This window comes from Myotis myotis, unplaced genomic scaffold (assembly GCF_014108235.1).
Source record: "Myotis myotis isolate mMyoMyo1 unplaced genomic scaffold, mMyoMyo1.p scaffold_m19_p_1, whole genome shotgun sequence".
Classification (NCBI taxonomy): Eukaryota; Metazoa; Chordata; class Mammalia; order Chiroptera; family Vespertilionidae; genus Myotis; species Myotis myotis.
The window spans coordinates 48,432,238-48,445,900 of NW_023416313.1; the positions used below are offsets into that span (position 1 = coordinate 48,432,238).

Below are 13,663 nucleotides of genomic sequence, written 5' to 3' on the forward strand. Positions count from 1 at the left end.
TGACTTACTCCAATTCTCACCTGAGTGATGCAGCCAAAACGCAAATTCAGTTCTCCTGACTGACCTTAAGTCAAGTGTTCCTTTCACTACACCCATCCTACCTGAATTCACAGAAAAGAAAAGCTGGGGGAGGACCAATGGCCTCCAGAACGTCTGTGGAAATGAATGACATGGAATATTGCCACATGCCGAGTGCCGGCCGCTGGGTCTCAGGGAGGGGCTGCCCTATGGGAGGAGCAGCAGGTGCTAGGAGCAGGCATTCCAAGGTGGCTGTCCAGAAAAACGAGTTTTAACTTTTGTTTTTCAGTTTTTGTCTTGCTTGTAAAGGAAGAGAGACATCTGTGATGTGTTAGGTTTGGGTTGCCTTATGTTATTAAATCAGAGCTCTTCACGGGTGGAAACTATGACTACGGAGTATTTCTGACTCCCTGAGCTAAACTGAATGGTGCTGTGCACAATTAGTTGCTCAGCATATGCTTCAGGGATTAACTGATGTTGCACACCAAGTTAGATTCAAGACATCATCAATTCTTGCATAGGCAAACTTTAGAATTAGACTCACTCCACTTGTTGCAAAGTGAATATTCTCTTTCTTCTGTAAAATCCAAGTGCCCGCTGGTCTTACACTCTCTTATACTTTCCATTACAAAAAGAAGGACACATAATTGTGAAAATTGGTAAAAGCCTTTGAACTTTAAATTGCTAGTCTGAACCCCAGTATTTGTTCAGCATGAACTGTTCTAATAAAACCATTAAATAAAGGGCTCTAAGCAGGCACAGACATCTAGACACCCATGTGCCCATATCTGCAAGGGACTTTCAGCTCCACATGACATCTGCTTATTCCAGATTAACTCTTAAAATGAACATAAATTTGAAAAAAGGAATTAACTCCAAAAAAAGTGCAAATAACTTTTAAAATAGTCATAAAAAATTTAGGAGTAAAAAAAGTGTATGTTATAGTAAGTTGATGACCATCATATTTAGATGATGTATTAAATATATGTTAAAGGTAAAAATGATGATTTAATAAAAAAATCATAAGTGAGAAGACCATGTAAAAGAATATTCATAAACATTTATTGATCAGATTCTTTTGGAATGCCCAAGATATATCAGGAAGCAATAGTCCTAAAAAGTATTATACCTATGTTAGGCTCAGCTTTACAAATATTATATCATTGTACATGCCCAGGCCCAGTGTCCTATAGTAAATGGAGCTACTATCTTTTCAGTTCACTGTCCTTCACTGCCTGGGTCCTCTCCACCACTGAATACTATTGATTTTGAACTCTTAGTAGCTCTCAATTCATCTATTTTCAGTTTTACCCTCATGTCAAAACTCCCATAACCCCATAATTCCACCATGATCGCTTCCTAACTGGCCTTTCATTTCCTCTCCTGTACCCATCTCACATCTTGCCCATTCTCCACATAGCAGCCAGAATGACAATTAAACACAGATCTGATTGGGTCACACACAATCTCAATACCACCAGCCCTTCTGGGCATCCCCTGCTCTTAAGCCCACAGGGTGGAGCCTCTGCCTGCCTTTCTGCCTCATCTCACCCCCTGTACCCCTATGTTGGCTATCTCTCAGTTCCATGAGTCTGCTGAGCTCCCTCTTAAGACAGAGCCTTTCCTTATTCAGATCCTTCTACATAGAACCCACAACACATTACTTACCTGGTTAATTCCAACTCATTCCTTAGGCTTCAGCTCAAACATTATCTATTCAGGAAGGCTCTGTTGGGGCCCCAGTCCAGCAGTGGTTTCCCAGTTACAACCTCTCACAATTCAGTTGTCTCTCTTCTCCATAGTGTATGATTATTCATGTGCTTGTGTGGCAGCATTGCTCATTGCTTACCCTGCCTTTCCAGGTACCTGAACTGGGGCCTTGTCTATTTGGGCTTACAAATAGATCCCTAGTAACTAACAGTGTCTAACTCAGTGTAGGCACTCAATAAATGTTTGATGAATTCATGAATGAATGACTTCTAATGACTAAATATCAAGCTTTAGACCATAGATTCACATATTTTCTGAACTTCATAAATCATGACCTTAATCTGTTCAGGTTTTTATAATAAAAACTAGAGGCTTGGTGCATGAAAATTCATGCACTAAAGGGGGGTCCCTCAGCCTGGTCTGCCCCCTCTCACAGTCCAGGAGCCCTCAGGGGATGTCCTACTGACTTAGACCTGGTCCCCAGGGAGCAGGCCTAAGCCACAGTCTGTGAGAGGCTACCAGGCTGATCAGAGGAAGGCGTCACCCCCATCACCCTACTGCTGCTGCCACTGCTGGCCGTCACGGCTGCCTGCCCGCCACAGCTGCCTTCCCTCCTCAGCCCTCACAACCGCTGTGGCCTTCTCTAGAAGGACGTCCGTCCAGAAGACGTCTGGTCTATCTGGTCTAATTAGCATATTACCCTTTTATTAGTATAGATACCATAGATGGAGTGACTTAAACAACAGAAAATTATTTCTCAGGGTTCTGAGGGCTGGGGAGTCTAGATTCAGTATTTGGTGAGGGCTGAGATCTTGGTTTATACAAGGCCATATTTTCTCTGTGTTCTCACTCAGTGAAAGGGGAAAGGGAGTTCACTAAGATTTCCTCTATAAGGACACTAATCCCATTCACAAGGGCTCCACCCTCATGACATCACCTCCCAAAGGCCCCACCTCCTCATGCTATCACATTTTTGGTTATGATTTAAACCTATGAGTTTGAAAGGACACAGGCATTTAGTCCATAATAATACCTGTGCATGCAAAGACACTCCTCTAATACCCCACCATCATTAGACAGTCTAAAGCAGTGGTTCTCAACCTGTGGGTCGTGAACAATGAAAATACATCCTGCATATCAGATTTTTACATTATGATTCATAACAGTAGCAAAATTACAGTTATGAAGTAGCAACGAAAATAATTTTATGGTTGGGGGTCACCACAACATGAGGAACTGTATTAAAGGGTCGCGGCATTAGGAAGGTTGAGAACCACTGGAAAGAGCTTGCTGCTCCACTCAGGGTTCTGCCCACCCCTATTCCCGCCACTGCTCCTCTCTTTTCCCACCATGCTGACTCTTATCTTTGGTCTCCAAGGACTTAAGGGCTGGCAAGTTATAAATTGTTATAAACTCTCACTCACATTTTTCCTTTTTTTTTCTTTTGTGCTCAATTGTGCTCAGTTCTTTAAACTTGACTAAACCTTAAAGCTTGCTAATGCCAAGTAAACTCCCATAAGGAGCTCCAACGGTCAGATTTTATTTTAGGTAATATTATTCTGAATTCTTTTCTCCATTGCTTTTATTTCTTCTTTGATTTACTTTTACTACTTAAATCTTAATCTGATTTTGAAAAAGTTAAAAACTATTCTTTGAAAAATATATGTCAAGGTAATAAAGTCAGCTAGTTGCCATTTAAATTATCTACCAGAACACAACTCCCTACAACACATTTACAACATAAATGTGACGAAGTTTAATCGTTTCAATGTCACCTTTCATTACATTTGGAGAGTTTCTGCCTCCATGGGACAATTTCTTCTTTCTGCTTCAAATGCTCTCACCAGTTATATATGACTAAAATGATTTTGGAAGTGCTTCACTGAGAAAGCAGGTTAGCTTAAAGCACATCTGATAGCATTAATGAATCTATGGCTTGCTGGCTCACTGAGAAAACTGATTGGAAAATGCCTGATTCCATATCCAAAATGAATTCTCACTGTAATCTTCTGACTCAAGAGCATGTATTTTCAGTTACAAAATAATATCAGGAAAGTGAGAATGGATCAGCACCGGCCCACTGTCTTTATCAGAAAAGGATCTAAAAATCCCGCCCCAGTCAGGAGCACTGTATTCAGAGAACATATAATGGATACTACATTGATATTTTCCTCAGCATGACTTGTTTCTCAGTTCTCAGAAAAGAAAAATATTGGCCAATAAGAGACAAAATTTTATTTAACAGTATCTTGCTTTTATCATTGGGCTCATGGCCTTCAGGGGTGGACGACAGGCACAAAAATGAAGGTAAATTTAGGTTAAAATTATATAATTTCAATAAATCCATGGGAGTGGACCATCAAAAACCATTTGCCATATTTCTGCTTGGAGAAATTAGGGGGTCATTTCAAAGCCAGGCTCCAGGAAGGCAAGAATATTGCTAATGGTACAAACTCAGGCATCAGACTGCCTGGCTCAGATCCCACTGATGCCATTTGCTAGATGGGAGACTTGGGCCATTGTATTCATCACTGGGTGTCACATATTCCTCATCTGTAAGATGAGGGTAATAATAGTACGGGCTTGCCCTCTAGGATTCCTATGAGGATTAAATGAGGCAAGTTTATAAAGTGTCTCACACAGCACTAAATAAATGTTAGCTGTTATTATTACTACATTTGGGTCCCTAATTCTCAGTGTGAATACCAACAACAGCTGACTCTTCTAGACTTTGATTTTCTTAACTTGAAAAGAAATAGAATGTTTGTAAACACTTTAAGACTCCCAAAAGGATTATTACTATAAGTATTCTATAATAAAGATACATTTAAGCACCTGCCTAGGACACAATACAAAAAAAAGATAACCCAAAAAGTGTAGAAGAGAAAAATAACTATGTTCACATTTAAAGTAGTAATGCTCTCACGAAACTTGTGAAATCCAAAGCAAAGGGTTAAAGAGTGCAAACAACTAGAGATTTCCAGCTGGGAGGAAGGAGGTCTTAGGGGAGGGAGGAGACAAAGGTTCAGCTATAGAACTTTGCCGAGGCCCCACTGGCCCCTAAGAGGGTGCCCTCTCCCCTTATCTGGCATCAAAGTTTGGACATTATTTTCTTTTCAGAGTTTTTAACGTAGTCTGGAAGAAATTAAAACTGGGTAAAATACAGTATCCAAAGGCAGGTTCCTGCCTGGCCTTGGTGATTAACGGAGCAAAGCTAAATGAACTAATGGTTCCCGGAGATCCCTGAGTCAGTCCTTGGGTTGCAGTTATTATACTGATGTGACTGCTCTTGGCCAAGGTGTTGGGACAGGTGATCTGAAACTGTGACTCTCTGCTCCACACACAGATTCCATAATTAAAATGACAAATTTCACACTGCTTAGCAAACAACATTAGGACTCTGTCTTGGGCTCTGAGAAGTACCCCCTTCCTTCTTGCTTATGTTCTCTGAACCAAGAAAATGCCAGTGTGGAACATCTTACTTGCTAAGACTGGTGAACCCTGAAGAAATCTGAGCCTTCACCTACAGACTGGATGAGTCTCAAAAAGGGCACATGCCAGCTTTCCCCTTCAGTATTGTTTGATCCGTGGTCATGCCTCATTTTCATCTTTGAAATACGAAAGGAATAGAGAAGGAAGTAACAACAAAAACCAAAACCTCTTTCTGTGTTCATGCAGATGAATGGCAGCTCTTAAGCAGGACAGCGGCATGCTTCTTGTGGTACGTTATTGGCCCCTCAGTGTGTCAGTCACGGAGAGTTGACTTCAGAGTTGAGATCCCCCATCTGGCCCTTAAGGCTGACTTCTCTACCTACACACATCCCTCCTGCCCACTGCCATGCAGCTAGTTGCTCCAAACTGAAAATATCCAAGGGAATTTTTTTTAATCATTTCAATACTAATTGCATCTAGGATGCTCAGATAGCAGAGAGATGTAGGGATCTTTTCCCTTCTTTCTGACTTGACTTCTGAATAGAAATATCTATGTCCTCCAGTCCAGGAGTGTAGGTGACCTAACTTGACACAGCCGACCCACTCGCGCTATAGGTAAGAATTTTCAGAAGAGCAGGAGAGTTCTCCTCATCCAGGACAAACAATAGAGGGGATCCTCTGTCCTTCTTCTTCTTTTTTTCTTCAATTATTCTCCAGAAATCTCTCCAACCCCACCCTCCTCTCCATCCCAGGAGATCTGGAATGGGGCTGATACAGAGTTCAGATTCCCACCCATATCACTTAGCCCAGTAGAAATGATAATTCAGCACAGGCTGAATTATATTCATTATATAAAGTAATTGTGAAATAGTTATGAATCTGTCCTGCAGGAGATATGAGAAGGGCAGAAACTGACATGGAGCATGTTAAGGAACAGACTTAACATCATGGACTTAGAAGTGAAGTCTTTGTTCATGTCTGCACTGCTACTCCTGGGAGTGGCTGAGTCAGGACAGTTGTCCCTCCTGTGCCACATTTCCTCCACTTTGGGCCTTCACCAAGAAGCAGTCTTCATGAAGCTGCCATGTTCCCTGGAGCAGTCCCACTGCTGGTCTCAGCTCCTGCCCTCTGTTCTTCCTGGCCTCTCCCACGGGCCCTGAGGGCAGCTGATTTACCCCCAGCCCAGTTTCTCTCTCACACACACACTCTCCACCCTGCCCAGCCTCTTTGTGAGTCCGGTTTTCCTGGAAGCAGTATTCTCAGAAGTATGGTTTAAGTCCCTACATAAGGAGTATGCAAGATGATGAACCTTGTTTATTCTAATAAAAACTGTTTTGTTTTAATGTGAATTTGAGAAAAGAATAAAACAACATATTGAATCATGATTGCACAGCTTTATTGCGTAGGGTATGGCTATATGTAGCAAATTTCTAAGGAAAAATTATGACTTGATTTAAAGACATACATTTAGAAAATAATAGTATAGGTATGTGGACATGGCAAAAGCATGAGAGTGATATGGAGGTGTTGGAATTTTGGAAACCCAGCACTGAAGTTGAGGCTGGCGTCTTGTCCTTGTTTATTGTCTCAGCTAACAGTGCTTTAAGGTTTTACTTGGGATGAGACCAAGGAATAGAGAATTTAAAAGGACACAAACCAGATATCAAAATGTGAGTTCTAGTCCTAACTCTGTCATTAACGGACTCTAATCACAATCTAATCACAATCAAATCTTTTAATTTCCATAGACTTCCATTTTATCATCTATAAAATGAAGGGGTTAGATTCAATGAAACTCCTTAGAATTTTTTTCAACAATAAAATTACATTATTCCATTGGTCATGATCTTGCTGAAAGCAAAACTTGAACTTGAGATTCTCACTCATTTCTAATACCCAAGGTAGCTCAAATCTCCTCTGGATCAAGGTTCTTTTCTGGCTCAGAGTTTTTATGGATAAGAGGTGCCCTGAGGTTAAATGGGACCTTTGTATTGCATTCATGATGCACAAAGCATTTTAAATATGCTAATTTGTGAAAGCATTCTATGAGGAAGCAAGCATTTCATCAAGTCCACAGTAAACATCAGCTGCATGAATGATTGAATGAATCCCCATTTACAGGTGGAGATAGGGACCAAAGGAGGCATGGAGGCTGGGAGGAGTTAAGTGACTTGCCCAAGACTCTTTAGCTGCTGTGTTTATGAAGCCCGTCTCCATGCCAGGTCTTCTCATCACAGAGAGTGGGAAAGCATAGGTTTGGGGAATCTAGCCCCCATGGCTGAATCCCCTTTATGCCTGCTATGCAGGTGAGCAGAACTTTTTTAACTGCATTATTTCCGAAACTCCAAACTGCAAATTCCCAACCAGCTCTGCCTAGCTTAATGCCTGGCATAGGGTAGCCGCAGTAATGGTGGTTTCTATGACTTTTATGACCGGATTGTTTCTCTTGATGCTTCCATTAGTGTTCTTGGCACAATACTACAGATGTCCCCTGGGAACTGTTGTTAAGCCAAGGCTGAATTTGGAACAGTCTTCGAGGAGAGTCTGTTAACAGCATTCAGATAGAAGGGTCACCCATACTTCAGGAGGAATTCTCATTCCCTGCAGGCTCCGTTTGATCTGGGCAGCACCTTTAGGCCAACTGAATGAGGGGAATGTTCCCTGACATTGACCTAGGACTGTTGTGCAGCCATGGACGTGTCCTAGTGCTATGGGAAAAGGGATGAGGTGGCGTCCCCTTTGCTATTCTTAGAAATCCAGTCTAGTTCACACATTACAGGAGTCAAAGGAGAGCTGGGACTGGGTGACCTAAACAGGTAGTGATAATAAATTCCAGTGGAAGAGAAGCCTCATTTGTGCTGGGAAAGATTGTAATTGTAAGTGAAGTGAAGAAACTTTTAAATGTTGATAACTAGGGACTGTGCTGGCTTGTGTGCCCCGGGTTGCATTAATTGCAAACCTAAGCTCCCCGTGTCCTTCAAGTACAGACGATGTGAACGCATGAGAGAGAAATGCAGGGAGCGGGATCAGCCACTTGCCTGGCCAAGTACAAATCTTTTGTTTTCTCCACAGAGATTTATATTTCTGTATACATTTTTAACTATATGCTACCTATGTAGGTCAAATGCTCTTAGAGAAAAAAAGTAAAACCAGGTCTCCTGATTACAGGAAGTGGAAAGTATAGATATTGGAGATCCTGCCTCAAAGTTTGAATCCAGCCCCAAGGCAGGCCTGATTCCTGGATGCCAATAGAAAGCAGACAGAGGACACACTGGAGGAGCAGGTTTTACCACAAGCAGATGCAGAGCTATCGCTAGAGCCCAGGATGACAGGAGAGCCTCCTGGGTACCAGCATGGAGCCTGCTCTGTGTCCCAGTTCTCCTTACCATGTGGTTCTGGGCCCTTAGTGTCTCTGTGCCTTGGTTTCCTCATTTGTAAATGGATATAATAAGCATAGCTACCTTATGGAGAATTACATTAATTGAAATAACTGAAGCATAGAATAATCCCTGACACAGGATAAATAACAAGAAAGTGTGCACAGCTATCACTTTTTTCTGTTGTTGACTGTTACTTCTATTATCATTGCTGTTCGAAGGAAGGAGTTGCAATGAGGGACTATTGCTATAAAGAGGGAGGAGCCTTTTCCTAGGGTAATAAAGAGAAATCCACACTCACACAGACCTCAAACCTTCAAGCCCTTTCTTCATCAGGCCCATTTCCTTCCTCCAGCACAGACATGTGCTTTCACAGAGAAAGAATCCCTTTGAGATGAGATGTTCCTTTCCTCTGGGTCACACACTCTAAAACGGCCATCTGCTTCTTGTCTCCATTTCTTACCTACTCCCTGGACCAGGAAGAGGAAAGAAAAGTGCAAAAATATTGAAAAACAGTCAAAGAGGTTGTCAAAGATGCTTCTCAAAATAGATCAGATGCTCACAGACCCAGGAACTTGGTCAAAGTATGGACAGGGGCGTTCTAAGTAAGCTGGCTGTTGAATTTCCAAGGACCGTGTGGTTCAGGAGTCATCCACAGAGAGGAGAAGACCACTCACCTTATTGTCACCCCTGGAAACATCCCACCATCAACCCTCTGCCTTCCGCTCTCTCAGAGCAATAACAACCTCTAAAAGAGCTGTGACCGGGCAGGACATCAGGCTGCACTAGGGTGTGGTTTGCACTCTCCAGAGCTGGACTTTATTTTTCCCAGCAAGCCCCAGTTCTATTGTTTTTGTTTGTTGTGTTATTAGGTTGTTGTTGTTGTTGTTATTGTGTGTATGTGTGTGTGTGTGTGTGTGTGTGTGTGTGTGTGTGTGTTTTCATAATATGGCAAAGGTTCAGGCAAACAGTGTAGTGGTTTTGGATAACCCTTCTCCTTTCTACAAATCATTCGAGTGCAAGATCACCTTCCAGTCTGAAGACTTGGAGTGGAAAATTATCTATGTGGGCTCTGCAGAAAGTGAAGAATACGATCAAGGTTTAGACTCTGTTAGTGGGCTCTGTGCCTGTAGGAAGGCATATGTTGGTATTTCAGGCTGATGCACCTCATCCAGGGCTCATTCCAGGTGCAGATGCAGTAGGTGTAACAGTTGTGCTAATCACATGCACCTATCGCGGTCAAGAATTTATTAGAGTTGCTATTGTGTAAATAATGAATATACTGAGACAGAATTAAGGGGAAATCCACCAGTAAAACCACTTTTCTAAGCTTCAAAGGAACATTTTGGATCTAATCCCAGAGTCACAAGATTCTACATTATTTGAGAAGATAACACAGAAAAGCTAGAAGATGCAGCGAGCAGTAATCCAAATCTACAGTAACATCTTTCAACAGATGCATTACCTGCAGCATCAAAGGGATGATCCACGTCAGAAAATGCACTCAATGTCACGTTCGAATCCCACATGGACTGCACGTGACCCCCTGCCACCCTTCAGTACAAAGCTGTAAAAACTCACAGAACTAGTTCCCTGAAATTCCATAATCAGTCAGTCACTAAGACACAATGGGAAGAATTTATTTTAGAAAATCCTGTCGAGCCTTAGCCAAAGTTGTTCAATGGTTAGAGTGTTTCCCCACACACTGAAGAGTTGAGGGTTCAGATCCTGGTCAAGGGCACATACCTGAGTTGCAGATTTGATCCCAGCCCTGGTCAGGATACTCTCATGTGGGAGGCAACTGATCAATGTATCTCTTTCACATTTATGTGTGTCTCTCACCTCTCTCTCTCCCTCTCCCTCTCCCTCACCCTCTCCCTCTCCCTCTCCCTCCCTCCCTTTCACTCTCTTTAAAAATCAATGGAAAAAATATCCTCAGGTTAGGATTAACAACAGCAACAACAAAAAATCGTATAGAAAGAAAGGAAACCAGTATTTGAGCAAATGTGGAATATAAGTACAATTATTTTTAAGTAATTTTCCTCTAAGGTGTTATTTTATTTGTTCTGAAACTTCTCTGACAATATATATAATGTTTTTTCTCCTCTATATGTAATTAAAGCACTTGTAAAAACATATGACTCATAAAGCCAGGTTATAAGGATATTTTAGCCTCCTGGACAATAATCTTTGGACCTTCAAAAGAACAAAGTTCACTTCAACTAAAATGCTTCTTCCTGTAATAACAAATAGTTGGTTTAATTTAATGGGTGAATTTCCATTATTTTTTGGAATGCCCTAAAAAAAGGAATTTGAAGTCAACTATATGCTACCAAGAACTATAGGATCACCCAGCTGGTGGGTTCAGTGGTTGAGCATTGACCTATGAACCAGGAAATCACAGTTTGATTCTGGTCATGGCAAAATGCCTGGGTTGTGGGTTCCATCCCTAATGTGGGCATGCAGGAGGCAGCCAATCAATGATTCTCTCTCATCATTGATGTTTCTATCTCTCTTTCCCTCTCTCTTCCTCTCTGAAATCAATAAAAAATATATTTAAAAAAAATAACTGTAGGATCTGAATTCCCAGGCCATCTTGAAGCCTCCTATGGCTACTATTACAGTTCACATAATGTTAGATAGCATTCAATTTGGTTCCTAAAATAATAACAAATGTGGTTAATTGTCCTCTGGCTATGGTTTTTGTTTTTATAACGATTTAGGACATCAGAACACTCCCTGAATCATATAAATCATTATTACCCAGTGCAATCAACATGTCAAGAGCAGATAAAAATTCCCTGAGTTTAAAAATAGGAAAGTATAATGACTTCGATCTGTTCATTTGATTTATAAAAATACTATAAACTTAACTCTTTAAAATTGTTTTCATAGATCATATGTTGGCAGCATCTATATAAAAACAGTGGATTTGGAAAGGTATATTTAGCTTTATTATAACAGATAAATTACTATTTTGGAAATATATATATTTCCACACATGTAGTACTCTTCTCACATCCCCTGACACTCATGCAGAATAAGATGAGGCATATTTGTAGTAGACATATTCTAGATAGCTTTTCCAGATAAGCCTTTTAAAAGCAATCTTGGAAAGGAATTCATTAACTAAATGAGCCAAAAAGTTCTTTTTTTCTTTGAGGAGAGCTAGGTCCTTCCTCAAAAAGTTTCCTATGCTCCATTAAATGAAGTGTAGAATATTCTCATTACTCTTGCGGCTAAAGCAAGACACCAGCCACGTGATACAGAGTTATGCAGTGCCTGGCTATCTAAAACTTTTATACTGTGCTTCTTAAAGCTTTTATTTTGAGGAAGGGAAAAAGGCATTTGTCTGAATATGGAGTCTAAGTTGTACATAGTCCCTGTCATTCTAACAGTGAATTCGTGAAGCAAAATTTTGCTAAATGTTAAAACTTTGAAATTTAATGTACCAGATTATTAAAGTACTGCCCATTGATTAGTTCACAGATTTTAAAAAATAAAATACATCCTACTGTTAACAATAAGTAAATAAATAACCTCCGAGAGCCTAGGAAAGCTCTTTCTTAAGAGGCGGTTCAGGGTCACCCCATCACAGCCTAATATTGTCATGTTGGATGTAATTGGCAAGTATCCTGTCAAAGAGGTCAGATACAACATTTCTTTCATGTTTAAAGGGAGGAAAAGAGAAAATGCCTCTATGAGAAGAGTCCCCAGAGGAACAGTTGAAGAACTTGGAATATTGCTAAGCCCAGGAAAACAGGAGAGCACCTTCAAGTGGGGGGGGGGGGGTGCAGTTTGGACAGGAAAGTCCCTTCTGAGTGTGGAAGACTTCCTGTATCCATAAAGGGCCAATGGGAGTGTGACAAAGAGACGGGGGTGTCTGTGGCGGGAGAGGCAGATATGGGGAGAAAGACCCCTTAAAACGACGTCTCAGTTTATTCCAGGACTGCACAGGGCCTAGAGCAGAGTCAAAGCAGGTCAAGTGATGACCTCCAGCGCAGCCTCCTTCCTTGAGGAGTCTGACCAGGTCAGACTAGAAGCATGGTCTCCTGAGAGCTGGCTCTGGCTCCTTCAAGGAAATGATCTGACCCTATTCAGACAGTTACTCCTAAAATAACTCTCCTCCAGCTCCATCGTCCCCTGGACCAGAGCTATAGAATCATAAGGATAGATACTCAGGTAAGAGCTGGAGCAGGCGACTCCATATTGGACAGGTGGAGAGCCTGCTGCTTTGGGAACTTTTCTGGCACAGTGACTGAGCTCAAAAACTGCCAGTTAATTTTTTTGCCAGTATGGCATTTATTCATTCGACATTAAATGCATGAGTTAAGTACCCACTGTGGCCTACAGACTGTGGCTGAGGCTAAGGGTGTGGTAGGAAGGCGGTAAGAAGGGGAAAGAGATGCAAGATGAATACGATTAGAACCTGCCTGGGGAAGCTCACCACGGAGTGCTTGAAAGAAGCAGGTATGAGAAGCTAACACACAACAACACTGTAATTTGCTTGGGGTGTCAGGAAAGCTTCTCAGAGGGGCTTATATTAATTGTCATGAAGAAAGAGTAGGAGTTGGCCATGCTGAGAAAAGGGCCAGGGAAGCAACCAGTATACCAATGATTACAAATGCCAACCCTAGAATAAAATAGTCCTGGGTTCAAATGTTAGCTTAATCATTTAGCAGATCATAAAACCCGAATCATCTTTCTGAGCTTTAACTTTCTCATCCATAAAATGGGAATAATTGCACTCTGCTCACAGAGAGAATGAAATGAGATGATAGCTGTAAAGTTCTCGGCCCAATGCCAGCCCAGAGTAACCACCTGCAAATGTAGAGTAGGTTGTTCTTCAGCCTGTCCTGGTTTTTTGGTTCTGGGTTCTTATGAAAGTGGTAAAATGGCACCCTGAGAAACCCGACCTCTCAGAGAGGCCCAAAAGTCAAGAAGGCTTTGGCTCCTGGATCTCCAAACCCCTCTGGTCAGGCAGAACACATTGGCATGGTGGAATGTGCTAGCACAGTGGAATATTCTTGTCTCTTGGCTTATGAAATATACAGATAAATTTATTCCAATTCTCTCTTAATTCGTCTGGCTCCCAGGCTTTACAGTGTGAGTCGCACCTAATCCGT

The 13,663-nt window shown here is 41.6% G+C and overlaps 1 protein-coding gene and 1 pseudogene across 1 annotated transcript in view; both read left to right on the forward strand.

The window, feature by feature from the left end:
• Positions 1–13,663, forward strand: part of PARM1 (prostate androgen-regulated mucin-like protein 1) — a 100,161-nt gene that overhangs the window by 68,415 nt on the left and 18,083 nt on the right. The gene's annotated exons all lie outside the window — the stretch shown is intronic.
• Positions 8,913–10,249, forward strand: LOC118669897 (annotated as a pseudogene).